The sequence below is a fragment of the Acinonyx jubatus genome, chromosome A1 (genome assembly GCF_027475565.1).
Source record: "Acinonyx jubatus isolate Ajub_Pintada_27869175 chromosome A1, VMU_Ajub_asm_v1.0, whole genome shotgun sequence".
NCBI classification, from domain to species: Eukaryota; Metazoa; Chordata; class Mammalia; order Carnivora; family Felidae; genus Acinonyx; species Acinonyx jubatus.
The window spans coordinates 225,294,727-225,309,895 of NC_069380.1; the positions used below are offsets into that span (position 1 = coordinate 225,294,727).

The 15,169-nt window shown below is 37.9% G+C and overlaps 1 long non-coding RNA gene across 1 annotated transcript; it reads right to left on the minus strand.

The window, feature by feature from the left end:
- Nucleotides 1-462: 462 nt before the first annotated feature.
- LOC113603811 (uncharacterized) lies at nucleotides 463-14,375 on the minus strand. The gene is made up of 3 exons (XR_008289998.1): nucleotides 14,330-14,375; nucleotides 4,968-5,175; nucleotides 463-1,510 (listed from the first exon to the last, which is right to left on the minus strand). It is a non-coding gene; the product is annotated as an uncharacterized LOC113603811 (long non-coding RNA).
- Between the last annotated feature and the right edge of the window lie 794 nt (nucleotides 14,376-15,169).

Consider the following 15,169-nt stretch of genomic DNA (forward strand, 5'->3'; position numbering starts at 1 on the left):
TAAGCCTTGATGTGATGCAGCTTGATACACGATCAAGCCTGGTCATTTTTGTTGATGAGGTTGTAAAACAATTCTGACATTGCAAAGTAGCTCAGAAAATATAAGAGAGGGTTGATCACCTCTGAAGTAAATTCTGGTGGCATTGACAATTCATCTATGTGGATATGATGCTTCAAGCTGCATATCTATCCTTCTCTTATATATTTAGAATGCTTGAAAGTTCTCTTCAAAATTCTCAAGAGATTACATTGTATGATGTAATTCCTAGTTATTATGTCTCCATGGAGAGATAGTAAATGAAGTCTTGGAATACTAATGTTGCTTTTCCCCAAATACAGACTAAAATTTCTCATCATTTGGATTGAGTTCATTGGCCTGGCTTGTTTACCAAGATAAAAGGGAAACATTTTAGTTACATATTTGAGAAAATACATCATAGCTTCATAATATCACTGGAACAATTACTTGTCTCCTCTGTCCCTTATGAAACCAAATTAGCATGGAGGAAGTGGGTCTCTTGTATTAAAATTTATTTCAAAGTCACTGCTGAAGGCAACTGTTAGAGATGGTACACTCAGAGGAAGTGGTATTACCAGTGTTCTGCTAAGATGGGATCAAGTCAAATGTGTCAGGAAAGCAATTAGTATGATTTTTCTTTCTTTAGGCAGTTGGATCAAGGTCAAGAAGAAACCTCTGTTTTTTTGAAATTCTTACATTCGTTCTTTATTTTGGACTTTGGATGCTAAGCATTCACTTGCACAATTTTCTCCTCAAACAACACAAGTAGACTAGATATTGGCAAAGTATTGTCACAACACCTAGAAATTATGAGTTTTTTCTCCTCTTTTTGTTTAAAAACTATAAAAGGTGTGCATTTGCTCATTGAAAAAAATTCAAGAAAACAGAGCTAATATGATAGAAAGTGGAAGTTCTTCCTCCATTCTCTGGCTACCCTTCCCATTCACTGGGATAATCACTAGTATCACTTCGGCGTATATCCTAAGTGTAGAATATATAATGTACTATATATTATACTATATGTTGTGACTGGGCCAGTCCTTGTGGTTCTTATTATGATTGCAAGACACTCTCAGCAACAACCATCAGGAAACCTTGGGGGATAAAATGTCTATTACTCAAGGGTCCTCAAAATCACATGGGACACCTGGGGGGCCGTACAGCAGGGTTGTGGAGAGAACTCATGGAGCTGGGGTTCTGCTTTTATTGGAGTTGAGGGTGGGGGTTAGAGTTTCAAGGGTTCACTCTTTATTGGTGAATTTAAAAGAGGAGCAGGAATTTGAAGTGTGCGAAGAGAAAAAAGAAGCAGCCCAAATGGCCAGTTATGGAAATCTACCAATATCGCTAAAGGAAAGGGGCTGAGCAGGTGGGGAGGAGACCTGGCTCTTGATCTAGTCCTGTGGCTGGCATTGTGCTTATTCCAGACAGCCCTCTTTGAAGTGGTTGCCTCTTTGAAATGGATGCCTTGAATATCAAAGCTTAAGTCAGGCACCTGCATTATAAAAAAAGAGAAACCAACTGTTACTGTTAACCAACAGGCTTTACAACAATAATGTATGGTGTATAATATATTATATATAATATATGAATAGAATAACTATATACACGCTAAATTTTTTGTATAAAATCATGTGTTTTACACACTCTTGTACCATTTGCTTTTTTCCATTCAAGAACTCCTTAGACAAATGACAAACTGGGAAAAATACTTATGGTTTAGTCACAGAAAATGTGTTAATATCCCTAAACATATTACTCTTCTAAAACTCGGGAAGAAAATACTCCACCACCATTTAGAAAAATGAGCAAGGAATATAAACTGAAGTTCCATAGAAAAAGAAGTGTTACTAACCATTAAATACGGAAATAGGCTCAACCTCATTCATCTAAAGTGGATAAAAATATAAATTTACATTGTGACACTATTTCTCACTTATCAGGTTGACCAAATTCTACAAGTTTGACATATCCTCTGTTGGTAAGCAAGTGAGAAACAGGCATGTTCACACATTGCTGATGGGAATAAAACAATAGACAATCTTATGGAGAGCAGTTTGGCAACATCTAGTAAAAGTGCATATGCATTTACCCTTTGACTGTGCATTCATATCTATGAAATTTCACTTCAGTGTTTTGGAACATACACTGGAAAAAAATACAAATTTATATCTGAGAAAAGGATTTATCGTAACAATAGTCATGAGCAAAAAACTGAAAATAATATAAAATTTTTATCAAAAAAGGAGTGGTTGAATAAGTGCACAATGCATCTGTAAAGGGGAATGAGTAATATCTTCATGTACTGATATATTTGCTGTACATATATATGGACATATGGATCCGTGATAAAAATTACGGGCATACCAAAACTATGCATATAAGCATATTGCTTTTTTAGGAGTCTCTACGCCCAATATGGGGCTAAAACTCACAACCCCAAGATCCAGAGTCGCATGCTCTATCAACTCAGCCAGCCATGCACCCCTAGAGTATATTGCTTTTAATTTTAGGAATCTTAGGAATATATATATATATATATATATATATATATATATATATATATTATAAGATACTGTGAGAAGATGAACACCTTGAACCAGGAAAAGAGCCCCCGCTAGACACTCATGCTGGAGGCACCTTGATCTTGGACTTCCAGCCAAGTGTGAGAAATAAATGTTTGTTGTTTAAGCCACCAGTTTGTGGTATTTTTGTTATAGCAGTCTGAACGGACTAAGACAGAAGAGAATAGAGAGGACCGTGGAAGAAAACTAGACTTCTCGGAATGTATCTTTTTATTTTTTAAATAGTTTTGACTTTGGGAGCATGAGAATGTTTTACATAATTACAAATAAAAATTAATTAAAAATTCAAAAGGCCATCCTTAAAATAGAGGAAGAAAGGTAGAAAGAAAGAAATTTTGTTGTTTTGAAACAAATAGATACAATGGCAAAACAAATATATAATTATAGTAATGTCATTAGCACCCAACAATTTTGTCATAAGAAAAAAGATTCTCTCTGTAAAAAATTTTTTTTAATTAAAAAAATTTAAAAGGGGTGGCTGAGGGTTCAGTCAGTTAAGCATCTGATTCTTGATTTCGGCTCAGGTCATGACTTTAGGGTAAGGAGATCAAACCCCGAGTTGGGCTCTGCTTAAGATTCTCTCTCTCTGTCTCTCTCTCTCTCTCTCTCTCTCTCTCTCTCCCTCTGCCTCTCCCCCACTCTCTTTCTCTCAAAAATAAAAAAAGATACAATCATAAAATTAAAAGTATCACTATGAACTCATGATTTATTTTTCTTTGTCAATGTGTACGTTTCCAGAGAAAAGAAACAGAAGTTGTGAACAACTCAATTTTCTTAGACTCCGTTTTGTAAGTACTACATCATACTGAAGCTAACTAGAACAACTTGAGAATGTATAATTGATGGTCTGAGGACAGAAAATGCATAAGATATACCAAGAACATCTTGTTACATTAAAAAGTAAGGAAGGGGCCCCTGGGCAGCTCAGTTGATTAAGTGTCTGACTTTGGCTCAGCTCATGATCTTGTGATTTGTGTGTTGGGCTCTGTGCTGACAGCTCAGAGCCTGGAGACTGCTTCGGATTCTGTGCTTCCCTTTCTCTCTGCCCCTCCCCTACTTGTGCTCTATCTCTTTCTGTCTCTCAAAAATAAATAAACGTTAAAAAAAATTTTTTTTAAAAGTAAGGAAGATATCGAGGACTGCTGGGGATTGTGTTACAGGAGAGAAACCGTCTTAAAAGGATGCATTTTAGTCAAAGTGGGGCAGTGTGTATATCAAAAAGAACAATGATGACAATGGATTGAAATAAGATTCACCTCGATGGATTGATATACAATGGATTCAAGTAGGCTAAAAGTCTAGGGCATCATATTGTGCTATCACCACTTCCCTGCCACAAAGCCTTATTGGTCATCATTGGAGTTTGCTAAGGCAACAACCCATTTTTCTGAAAGCTGGTATGTAAAGGAATAAGTCAAGTATTCATTGGCTTGTTCTGAAATACTGTATTTCAGGGGATTCAAATAGTTGATAAAAGAAAGGTTTTTGTTTTGTTTTGTTTTGAGAAGAATTTCATTCAATGTGTGAGACAGGAATAATAAAGTTTAAATGTCATTCTTTGGAATCTCCATTAAAAGGAAAGACCAGAAGCAAGGAGGTTAATTCAGACGCCAGAGAATGGCCAGATAGAACCAGATAAGAGGCAAAGACAGCAGAACCTGATATTCTGAAAGGGAAAAAAAAAATCGGGGGTTTTGAACTTCTGGGTCCAGGTAATATGGGATAAAAGTACTTTATTGTGTGTTTCTTACTAGCAACAATGAGTAGGCCTGGACTAAAATGAATACAACTATCAGAAGACTCGGGAAGGTAGAAAAAGTAGCCATATTGGGTAAAAATCTCTAGACCCACAGAATGACCTGGCAGTGTGTTCTTGGAACTGTTTTCTTTTGCTTCCCATTTATCTCTTCCTGAGTGCTAGAAAAGCCTGAAAACCAGAACTGCTATTGGGAGAAGACATTAAGAGCCCTAGGATGAGCCCATTCTTTCTAGTGAGATGACCAAGAGAAACATCTATGGAACAGAACCTTTTTGACTTTATCTGCCCTGCTTGAGGTGAAGCACAGCAAAGAAGTGATACCTTGTCCCCCCATCCCAAGTTCCAGCTTTGGATCCTACTGGGCAGAGTCCTGTGGACTCTCCCCACCCTGCTGCCAGGAGCCCCAAAGGTGTGTTCCTCCCCCTCCCCACGGGCATGGTGGACCCTGTAAGACAAAGCCCAGTTGACTCCACCCTATACTAGCACCTCCCCCTACCTCTCCCCACCACATTCCGCTCAACTTTAATAATTTATCTTTCGTCATGTGAAACATGAAAATTATTCTAAAAGTCAGAGGTATACAAAACAGAATGTTCAGAGAATATTACCCCACTTGCGATTGTATCCTATTTCCATTCTCCCATTTTTCCACCCTGTTTTTACTCAAGTCACCAGTCACATTAGTTTCTGGTTTATTCTTTCACAAATGAGCAAATATGTGTATATTTTCTTGTTTTCCTTTCTTGTGGTTTTTGAAGTCTTTTTGAGTAGAATAGAAGCACACCAATTCAATGGAATTGGCTGTTGATTGGTTAACTGGAAAAGAAAAGAAAAACAATGTTCAGAGACAACAGATACCATATTTGATTAGACACATTGTATTCTAACAATATACCCACAGGAATACATTTACAACTTTTGGTGTAGGGACAAGGCCTTTTTATGAGCATACATCAACTATTTGGAGTTCCAAATTACTTATTTTTTACATAAAGCACTGTGATCTGTAAGGTCAATAGACAGGTCCATTTGAGAATTACTCAAAAGTTCACATTCTTGGTTCAATTTATCAAGCTCACAATTCCCCGCCTTTTCACCAATTTACACTTTCATTTTATTATTGGCTTATGTTTTTATTTTGGTTCAGTTTTGGGGGAAGACTTTTTCTGGGTTCCTGACCTGAAGGCTTATAACTTAGGCTGGGCTCCCCAGCCGCAGAGCGTGAGGTGGCAATTCTTGTAAAGCTAGTTTGTTACAGAAGTGTTCACAAGAGCCTGCAGGGAGCGAGGTAGCAGGGAGGGAATGGGAGAGGTCTAAGTTCACCCAGCCTGATTCTCTGGGGAGCTCTGTAGCATAAATCAAGCAGGAATTGCACCATGGTCTGTCCTAACTTGTGACAAGGACGCAGGAACTTTGTGTCCCAACGTTACAGTGTAGTCCCTCCTTCTCTGTGGTTTCGCTTTCCAAGATTTCAGGTACCAGTGGTCAACCTTGGTTTAGAGGCAGATGATCATCCTCTGACAAATAATCAGAAGGTTAATAGAAGCCTAACGCTATGTCACAATGCCTACGTCATTTACCTCACTGCATCTTATCAGGTAGGCATTTTATCATCTCACATTGTCACAAGAAGAAGGGTGAGTACAGTACAATAAGACATTTTGAGTGAGAGAGGCCATATTCACATAACTTTTATTATAGTATATTATTATGATTATTCTGAGTTATTGTGAATCTCCTACTGTGCCTAATTTACAAATTAAACCTTATCATAGGTGTGTACATATAGAAATAATATGTTATGTATAGGGTTCAGTACTAACCACGGCTTTAGGCATTCACTGGGGGTCTTGGAACGCATACCCCACAAATAAGGGAGGATTACTATAGTCAGCCATTGGCTCCAATGGAGCCAGTGGGAGCTGGGACATACCTTCAGGCACCCGTGGGTGGGGAAATCATCTAAGGGGAGCCCACTGCAGACCCGTGCAGGGATAGGTCATTAGCAGGAGCACATGCCACAGCTGATAGAGGGTCCCTGAGGATCTGGGCAGGGAACCCATAGACTCTGCTGCAATTAGTTTATGCATTCCAGTCCTTGAACAATGAAGGCATTTAAAACTCTCCCCTGGCTGAGAACCGCTGGGATAAATAAAATATATTATTTAAAGAAAAACAGTATGAGATTTTTCTGTTTATTTTTAACTGCCTTCCTTAGGTGTTGAAATTTGGTATTTTCATTTTTGTTACATTCTGAATGCTTCAGCACTTCCTGGAGGACAGACATTCGGTGAAACGCTTTATCTCCGTGATCTCATGTAACCCTCATAGTAGGTCTCCAGGTAAACACTATTCTCATTTGCATTCTTCATTTGAGAACACTGAGGCAGGCAGGGTGTTGGAGCCTGGATCCGATGAATTCAGGCATTCTGATTTCAGAGTCTTCCTCTCTCTCAACCTTGACCGCAGGACTTGCCCTCAGGTTCTCCGTGCAGGTGTTCTTTGTCTTAGTCCAATCTTAATGCCTGTATTTTGGGTTCTCTTTGTGGGGACTTGTCATCAGTTTGACTGCATCCGTTTCAGAAATCTCTTTGAGAAATCTTTCTTTGTTTTGGTTTGCTGGTGAAGCCCTCTCTAACTCAGCTTTAATTTAGCCTCTGTTGTGTTTTACTTCAGTCACACCAGTGGGATATTGATTTCAAAGAGACTTGTGATCTGTCAGCTCTCCAGAACTGGAAGTTACCCTATTTTCCCCCCCAAAATATCTGAATTAAATGTTGTCTTTAGGTTTTGGTGGGACTGGACATTATGCAGAAGACTTTCTCCTTGTGTGCTGTTTTGAAACCTATTTTCACCAAAGTTTTTATTCGATTCCCGAAAGGTTTACATTTGATTGCTAATTTCTTATTATTGGTCCCAACTTCCAAAAGTCTGTAGTTTGGTTTCTGTCTTGTCAACACTCATCTCAAAACCAAAACTCATCTTTGAAGTAATTAGGAATCTAGAAAACAACGTTTATGCCCTAATTGGACACATTCTAGAAAGCAGCACGTTATGGAAAGTGGCAAATCTTTCTGCATTGTGAAGAACAAGCCCTTAATTTAATTGTTTACAAATCTTTTGGTCAATCAAGATTATCCCTGTTAGTGCTGTTGCTGTTGTTTAACAACAACAGAGATAGTGATAGTGATTCCTACTTACAAAACACAAACTAAATGTAACAGAAAAGAATCTCTTTCTTCGCCTATATCTGCACTTTTCTACTTTAACAGGTTTACTTGATCATTAATCCATTACATTTTTTTTTTCAATCTCCAATCTTGTTAAGAATTTTTAAGCACTATGCATTCCCAAAAGTATTGGCTTAAATTTATATTGCCCATCTTCTCCCATGGGGACAGCTTTCATATAAAAGAAGATCTTGTCCTTTATCCTGCCATCATTTTGTGGCAATACTTGATTTTATGAAGTGCTCTATTACTGTTAGATTTGGCTAAAAAGATTTTGATAAATAAAGAAGATTTCTCGGGGCACCTGGGTGGCTCAGTCGCTTAAGCACCCGACTTCGGCTCAGGTCATGATCTCGGGTTGGTTTGTGAGTTGGAGCCCCACATCGGGCTCTATGCTGACAGCTCAGAGCCTGGAGCCTGCTTCGGATTCTGTGCCTCCCTCTCTCTCTTCCCCTCCCTTGCTTGCTCTCTGTCTCTGTCTCTCTCTCTCTCTCTTGAAAATAAACATTAAAAAAATTTTTTTAAATAAAAAAAAATCAAGAGATTTTCTCTTAAGCTCTTAAATGACTTAGAGACTTATATTTTTTCCTCCCTCCCCCCCCACCAATGTCCTTGGTATGAAAACCTAGTGAAAATAATCCAAATCTAGACTAAACTTAATCAGAACCTCAGCAAAGAATGGGTACATCACTATTCTTTACTAAAGAATTCTTTACTTCTTTGTTCTGACTTTAGGGCATTTGATGGCAATTTCCTTCTACTGTACATTTTTCTTCTGCAATATTAATAGCTACAGCAGGTTGCCGTCTTCCCACTGCAGGGACTTGGCACCAAAAAGAGCTGTGATGGCAGATGTACTCTCTCTTCTCCCCACGTAGAGTTATTCTACTTTTTCACGGAAAAAGTTCTAAGATTCAAAATTAAAGAAGTAATGAGTTTTGAAGAACAAAGCTCATATCAGCTGCTTAACATCAACTCACCGTTCTTTTTTTTTTTAAATGTTTATTTATTTATTTATTTAGAGAGCAAGCAAGCTGGGGAGGGGCAGAGAGAGAGAGGGAGAGACAGAATCCCAAGCAGGTTCTGCACTGCCAGCACAGAGTCCGACGGGGGACCCAAACCCATGAACCATGAGATCATGACCTGAGACGAAATCAAGAGTTGGACACTTAACCCGACTGACCCATCAACTCACCATTCTTTATAAGACTAATGGAAAAGGGTCAACACTCCATTTAATACTGCTAATAATAAATAGTCATGTTGCTTTCCATTTGGATAGCACATTTTGGACAACGTGAACAGGGGAAGAATGCTGTTCCTGCTTTGCTCTTTGGTGCTTAAGTCTTCTGTGTAATGTTGTCACTGGCCCTTTACAAGCCAGGTGCATCAGTCAGAAGTCTGCAAGGAACAGAATTCTGCTCAAGATTGATCAACTGGAGAGATGCTAATGACAAGTGTAGAGCCCTGGCAAGGTTGAGAAAACCAGAAGAGGATGTTGGGGCACCCAGGGGTTAGCAGAGTGGGAATCATGAAGGACAAATGGAGGGAAGAATGTTCCTGAAGTCCTAAGAGAACTAGAGCAGTGGTGAAGCCTTCGTGATGGGGTTTTGGGGTGATGGTGGGTGTTCAGAGCCAATGGCCAAAAAAAAATTCTTGAAGACATCTTTGGTGCAGAAAAGGTGATTTTATGAAAGCACAGGGACAGGACCTATGGGCAGAAAGAGCTGCCCTGGGATTGTGAAGAGTGACTGATTATATATATTCAGGTTGGGAGGCGATTAGGGACAGCATAAGTCTCTAAGGAATTTTGGAAGCAAGGTTTCCAGGACCTTGAGGGGCTATCTGTTGTTAGGAAAATGAGAGAGAGGGAGACACAGAATCCAAAGCAGGTTCCAGACTCCGAGCTGTCAGTGCAGAGCCCGATGCAACTCAGGGCTCGAACCCACCAACAGTGAGATCATGACCTGAGTGGAAGTCAGACGCTCAACTGACTGAGCCATCCAGGCGCCCCAGTATCTGTCCCATTTCTTCTTTCCTAGCCTCCCCTTTCCCCTCATCCCAGCACATAAATCTGCTGGGCAAATAATGAGACCCTCAGGGTATTGGAGGAGCTACGACAAGTTTTCAGTTATTGGGATAGTGAGTAGAGAGAGACAAAAAATACTAACATGTAAACCTGGAGATATTTGGGGAGAAAAAGGAACAAAGGCACAATAGAAAAGTCTCTGGAACTTCAGTTAATAGCCCGAAGACAGACATTTGACTTTCTCCCCTTTACTTCTTGCTTCTTTGTACGTCTCCACTTCAGAAGAGAGAAGAAAAGGAATTGAGTGAAAAGAGAGAAGAGGAATTGAGTGAAGAGGTGAAAGACGAAATAGGGCAGTGGGTTAAGTAGATAGAAAGGCACAAATGAGAAAAACCAAAATGCAAAACCAGGTGCCAGGAAGGGGAGCCAAGCAGCTGTTCAGAGAGGACGGAGGGGGTAAAGCTTCTGTCCTTTGGGAGGTTGGGTGGCAGAAAGTGGGGGGGGGTGGGGTGCAGACTTGCCCTGCTTTTCTAGCTCACCTTAACTCAGCCATGGTCCCTTTAGAGTTTTAATGGAATCTGAGAGGCTAAATGGACTGGAATAAAAGTTGTCGAGTGTTATGTAAATGAGGTCCGCCTACAAAAAGACCCAGTGAGAAGGCAAAACCTTCCTTGGAATAGACACTGATGCAGCAGTGAACCGAAAGGTTGAATGAAAATAGCCAGCTTAGGCGATGGTTGAAAGGCCTAACACGTGTTACAAAATTTTGCTACTTAAATCTGCTTTTGGTTTCATGATTTCCCCAAGCATGTTAAAAATTAATATTGTGAACTTCCAGGTAAAAAAGAATTAGAAGTATGAAATTTTGCAAGTGTCTTCAAGTGTCGGGAACATTTTGTGATGCAGAATTAGTGAAGAGCTTTACTTGACTAATAATGTGAGAACAGTAACAGCATATTTGGCATATGTGGGTTTAAAAATATTATTCTTAGGTAGCATATGTCATGAGGGACTTCAGATATGAAGTAAAATTTTTTTAAAAATTGTGGCAGCATTTGAAGGAATTAAGATTTTCATTTAAACATGCAAACACCCCCAATCTTTCCCCCTAGTTATAGCATGAGGAGATTTGGTGTAATTATAGTCTGGGGCTGTTGTGGAAGGAAAAACAAATAACAGACCTCTTTTTTTTCCCCCTAAGAAGTGAAGGAAACATCTAGAAAGCTTTAGAGCTACTCGCTGCGCCAGCAGTAATAATGTATGTAAGTTTAAATAAAGCATTGAAAGCACCTTTTGCCCTCTAGTGATAAAGGATTTTGCTATGCATTTCAGCGTGGTATTTAACTTTTCATTTGGCAGTGGATAGAAAATCTCTTTTCCAATGTGTATGGAGCTTTGACAATTGTTTTTCAGAGGCTGTATTGTAGATTAGAAATTGGAGTCTAGGGAGTCTGGAGGAGGCCATATGCCAAGAACCTAAACTGCAAAGACTTTTTTTTAATTTATTTTTTTAACTTTTTTATGTTAACAGCAGATTTGGAGTCAGCACTTAAACTTGGTTTGAAAAGTGGTAAATTGAATCCTCGGGCCAGTCTGTTTACCTTTTTATGTGGGGAAATGGATACTAGAAGATTGTTTTTGTTTTGTTTTGTTTTTTCTTCCTATACTATCAACAGTTTTTGGAAAGAGAAAATAAGTGGCTACAAAAAGGCATATTCTTTAATTATTTGCATGATATTATTATTATGTTTTCCCATTTATTAGCATTTATCCATACCCTGAGCAAATAATGTGCAAGAAAATAAAGATGGAAACATACAGCAGAACATAGGAATATTGGAAATATTAACTACTATTTCTTTTCTCTGGGCAATTCCTGATTGCAGAGTAAGCCAATGGAGAGGTGAGCTTTGGACAAACAAGGTGGGCTTGGTTTTTCCTTTTCTGCATAACAGAGACCACGACTAGATTTGAATCTGAAGGTCAAATTGTACCGTAGCTGGTAATAATTCCCAAGGGTCCAAAAGAAAGATATTAATGAAATAGTAATATCACATCCAAGACAAGATGAGCGATAGTGATTTACAGTGAGATGATTTCTTCAAATATTTGAGAAGCAATCAAGTAATTTTGGTTAATTTCTATATGGAACTTATTTTCTGACACAGGCATCGACTTTACTAGACCATAAACTTTTGGAATTCAGAGTCTGTGTCTTATTCATTTTTGCATCTGTAGCTCTTAGCCCAATCCCTGACACGTGTGTATGCTTGATACAATTATTAGATAGAAATCTATCTATATTATGCCTGGTCAGAGAGAAAAGGAAGTATGGACATATAACTGAGTGACACATTGTATGTTCTTGTTCACACATAAGACCTCAACCTCCTGAAAAGATAATTTCACCCACTATATGCCAAGAGGGTAGCATAGAGTCCCTGCTCAGCATCAGACATACAAGTTTGGTTTCCAGGAACTCTGGATACCTAGGGCAGTCCTGGAGGGAGATGGTGGGTGGAGTCCCACAAAGGCAGATGGTAGAAACAGTGAAAGTCACATATAACTGAGTGGACTGACTCATAGCTCCATGTGTAGTCATGCTCCCAAAATTCTTGGGAGTGAAATTTTAAGGAGGCTGAGATATCCGAGTCGTTGATATCAACATAATTCTTTTGTACTCATGGATTGTGAGGTCTAGGAAAACTTCGTAATAGATTTGCTATTACCTCCTAAGAGTTAGACCTCACCTATGGCATCAGTTCAGAGAAACTTTCAAAGGGCATGTAAGAATTTTCTTTTAGACAGCAGGTTAAGCCTGTTATAAAGAATTAATATGGTTACCACATATTGATACTGACTGGATTTACTGCTCCTAATTGTAGAATCCTGGCTTCTTATTTACTTGGCAACATTGACCTGGGGATGAATAGCCTTGTTAATGAGGATGGTTCTCATCATCATATCCCTAATGTTCTTGTCATAGCACCTGCTTTCCATAAACAATTGTTGTTCCCTAACAGTAATGCCACTAATTGCAATATTGAGGGTTAATAACAGTCATGAGTGTTAGTTGATTCGCACAAATTGATTCGTGTGCAAACTGTTGAGAGAAAACATTAATAGAAGAGCACAGGAGATTTTTTTATTTAAGAAAATCTGATCTGTGTACACGAAGCTTATAAAATAAATGATTGCTGAATAATTGATTATGAAAAGATTCTCCATGGTAATTTAAATGTTGATTACCAGATATATTAGAACTACAATCCAAAAAATTTTTATAGCATTTTCTACAAAAATAACCTCAAACTCTTATGGAGGTAGCCAAAGATGGATAAAAAAACAATGTCAAAAATTATGTAAAATATCTAGTGGTATTTTGAAAATATGTAAAGAAATGCTTCTATTATAAAGGCACAACATTTTCTCGACTCTAAAATGTTATGTACAATTTAATTATGGCACTTTGGAAAAACCCCGAAAGAAATACTATCATAAACATCTACATGTGATATGTTAGGCATTCAGAAACAATAAGGTGTGAAAATATGCACTTATTAGAATCTAGGACATGTAAATTAATTGCAGAAATTGTGGAGAACTTAAATAAATGGAGATCTATTCCATATTCTGGAGGGAAAGACTAAATATAATAATGATATCAATTTTTTTTCAAAATTAATCTAAAAACGAAGATCTAAAAATAAAGACTAAGGAAACTTGCATGGAGTCTGACAAATGAATGCCAATGCTTATTGTAAACAATAGCCAAGAAAATTTGGAAATTTGGAAAAAAATACAATCCTAACAGATTATATTACAAAGGCTGACTTTGTAAAAAAGCAATAGTCACATGGATCCAAGAAACAAAACAAAGTGCAAATGTGTGTGTGTGTGTTTGGAATATGCCAATTTTGTGTATGATAATACTGGTATTTCAAATCAGCAGAGAAAATTCATATTATTTAATAAGTGGTTTAAGATAGCTAGGCTCCTATTAGGAAAGAAAATGAAATTATTATATCACTATATTTACATATTAACTTCAAGTAAAATGTATAAATACAAAAAATGGAATTGTAAATATTCCAAAAGACAACAGAGACAGACACATTTATAATCTTAGGTTGCGGAGGTCCTTCCTAAACATGACTGAGCACCAAAAAGATAAAATGAAAAGGGCCAATTGATATAAAAATTAAAAACTTGCCTACAGAAAAAGACACCATAAAAAAAGTTAAAGTCAGAATGAGACAAAAAATATGCAATATATACCACTGGTAAAGATTAACATACTTAATAAAGTGCTCCTACATATAGAAAAATGAGAACAGAGTGCAAATAATACATTGTAAAAGAATTACAAAAGGCCAGAAAGCAAATGAAAAGAATATCAAATTCATTATCAATCAGAGAATTAGAAACTAATGCAATTAAATTCTATCTTTATTTTCTCTTTTGGCTTATCAGGATGCAAAAGATATTAAAAAAAACCCTAAGTACATATAGTTGGTAACGATATGGAAAAACAGGACATTATACCGCCTGTAAGTGTTATAAATCTACTTCTAGAAATTGGTTCCACATAAATACTTGCTGTCTTGTGGTTCCCCTCTGGAAGGACGTGTTCAACGCCCCGCTCAAATTTGCATCAGATGCCTAGATGCCACACATGTACTGAGAGAGTATGATAAAGTTTATTACTTACATAATAAGGCTTTCAGGGGATAGCAGGCAGGTTTCCAAGCAAGTCTGAAATGAATTGAGAGCAAAGTGAAGTCGTGGCTTGGGTTTTTATTGTGGTTAGTGGGTGGGACTGGGTAGAGGGTGCTTGTGTGGGAGACAGAGGATGCATATTTTGAATTTTCAACTAGCACCAAGGAAGGGAAAACATGGTTTTTACTATTAATTTCCCCAGAGGTGGACAAGAGAAGAGGGTGATGTGAGGCTTCAAAGCTGTCAGCAAACATTAAAAAATGGAGTCGGACTCATTATACTTGTGTATACACTCATATATACATTTACTAGGACATTCGTTATGGTACTGTTTGTAATAATACAAACAGTGGGGCGACTGGGTGGCTCAGTCCGTTGAGCATCTGACTTCGGCTCAGGTCATGATCTCATGGTTGGTGGGTTTGAGCCCTGTGTTTGGACTCTGTGCTGACAGCTCAGAGCCTAGAGCCTGCTTTGGATTCTGTTTCCCTCACTCTCTGCCTCTCCCCTGCTTGTGCTCTGTGTCTCAAAAATAAATAAATAAACATTGAAAAAATAATACAAACAGTGACTAAGTGCTGGTCCACACATATTATGTAATACTATGCAGTAAGAACAAAAGTGTAATGGAGTACCTCTGTGAGTCTGGATGGGGAAGATGTCCATGGTATGTTACTGAGTTAAAAAACAAAAAAAGCATATATAGGCATATGTGTATAGCATAATCCTATTTATGCAAAAAATAAAAATGCAAATTTTAATGTGATTTTTGATTATATGATTAATATAAAATCAGAATTACTTGGAGGCCCATCTAGGGATGCTGTGTGAT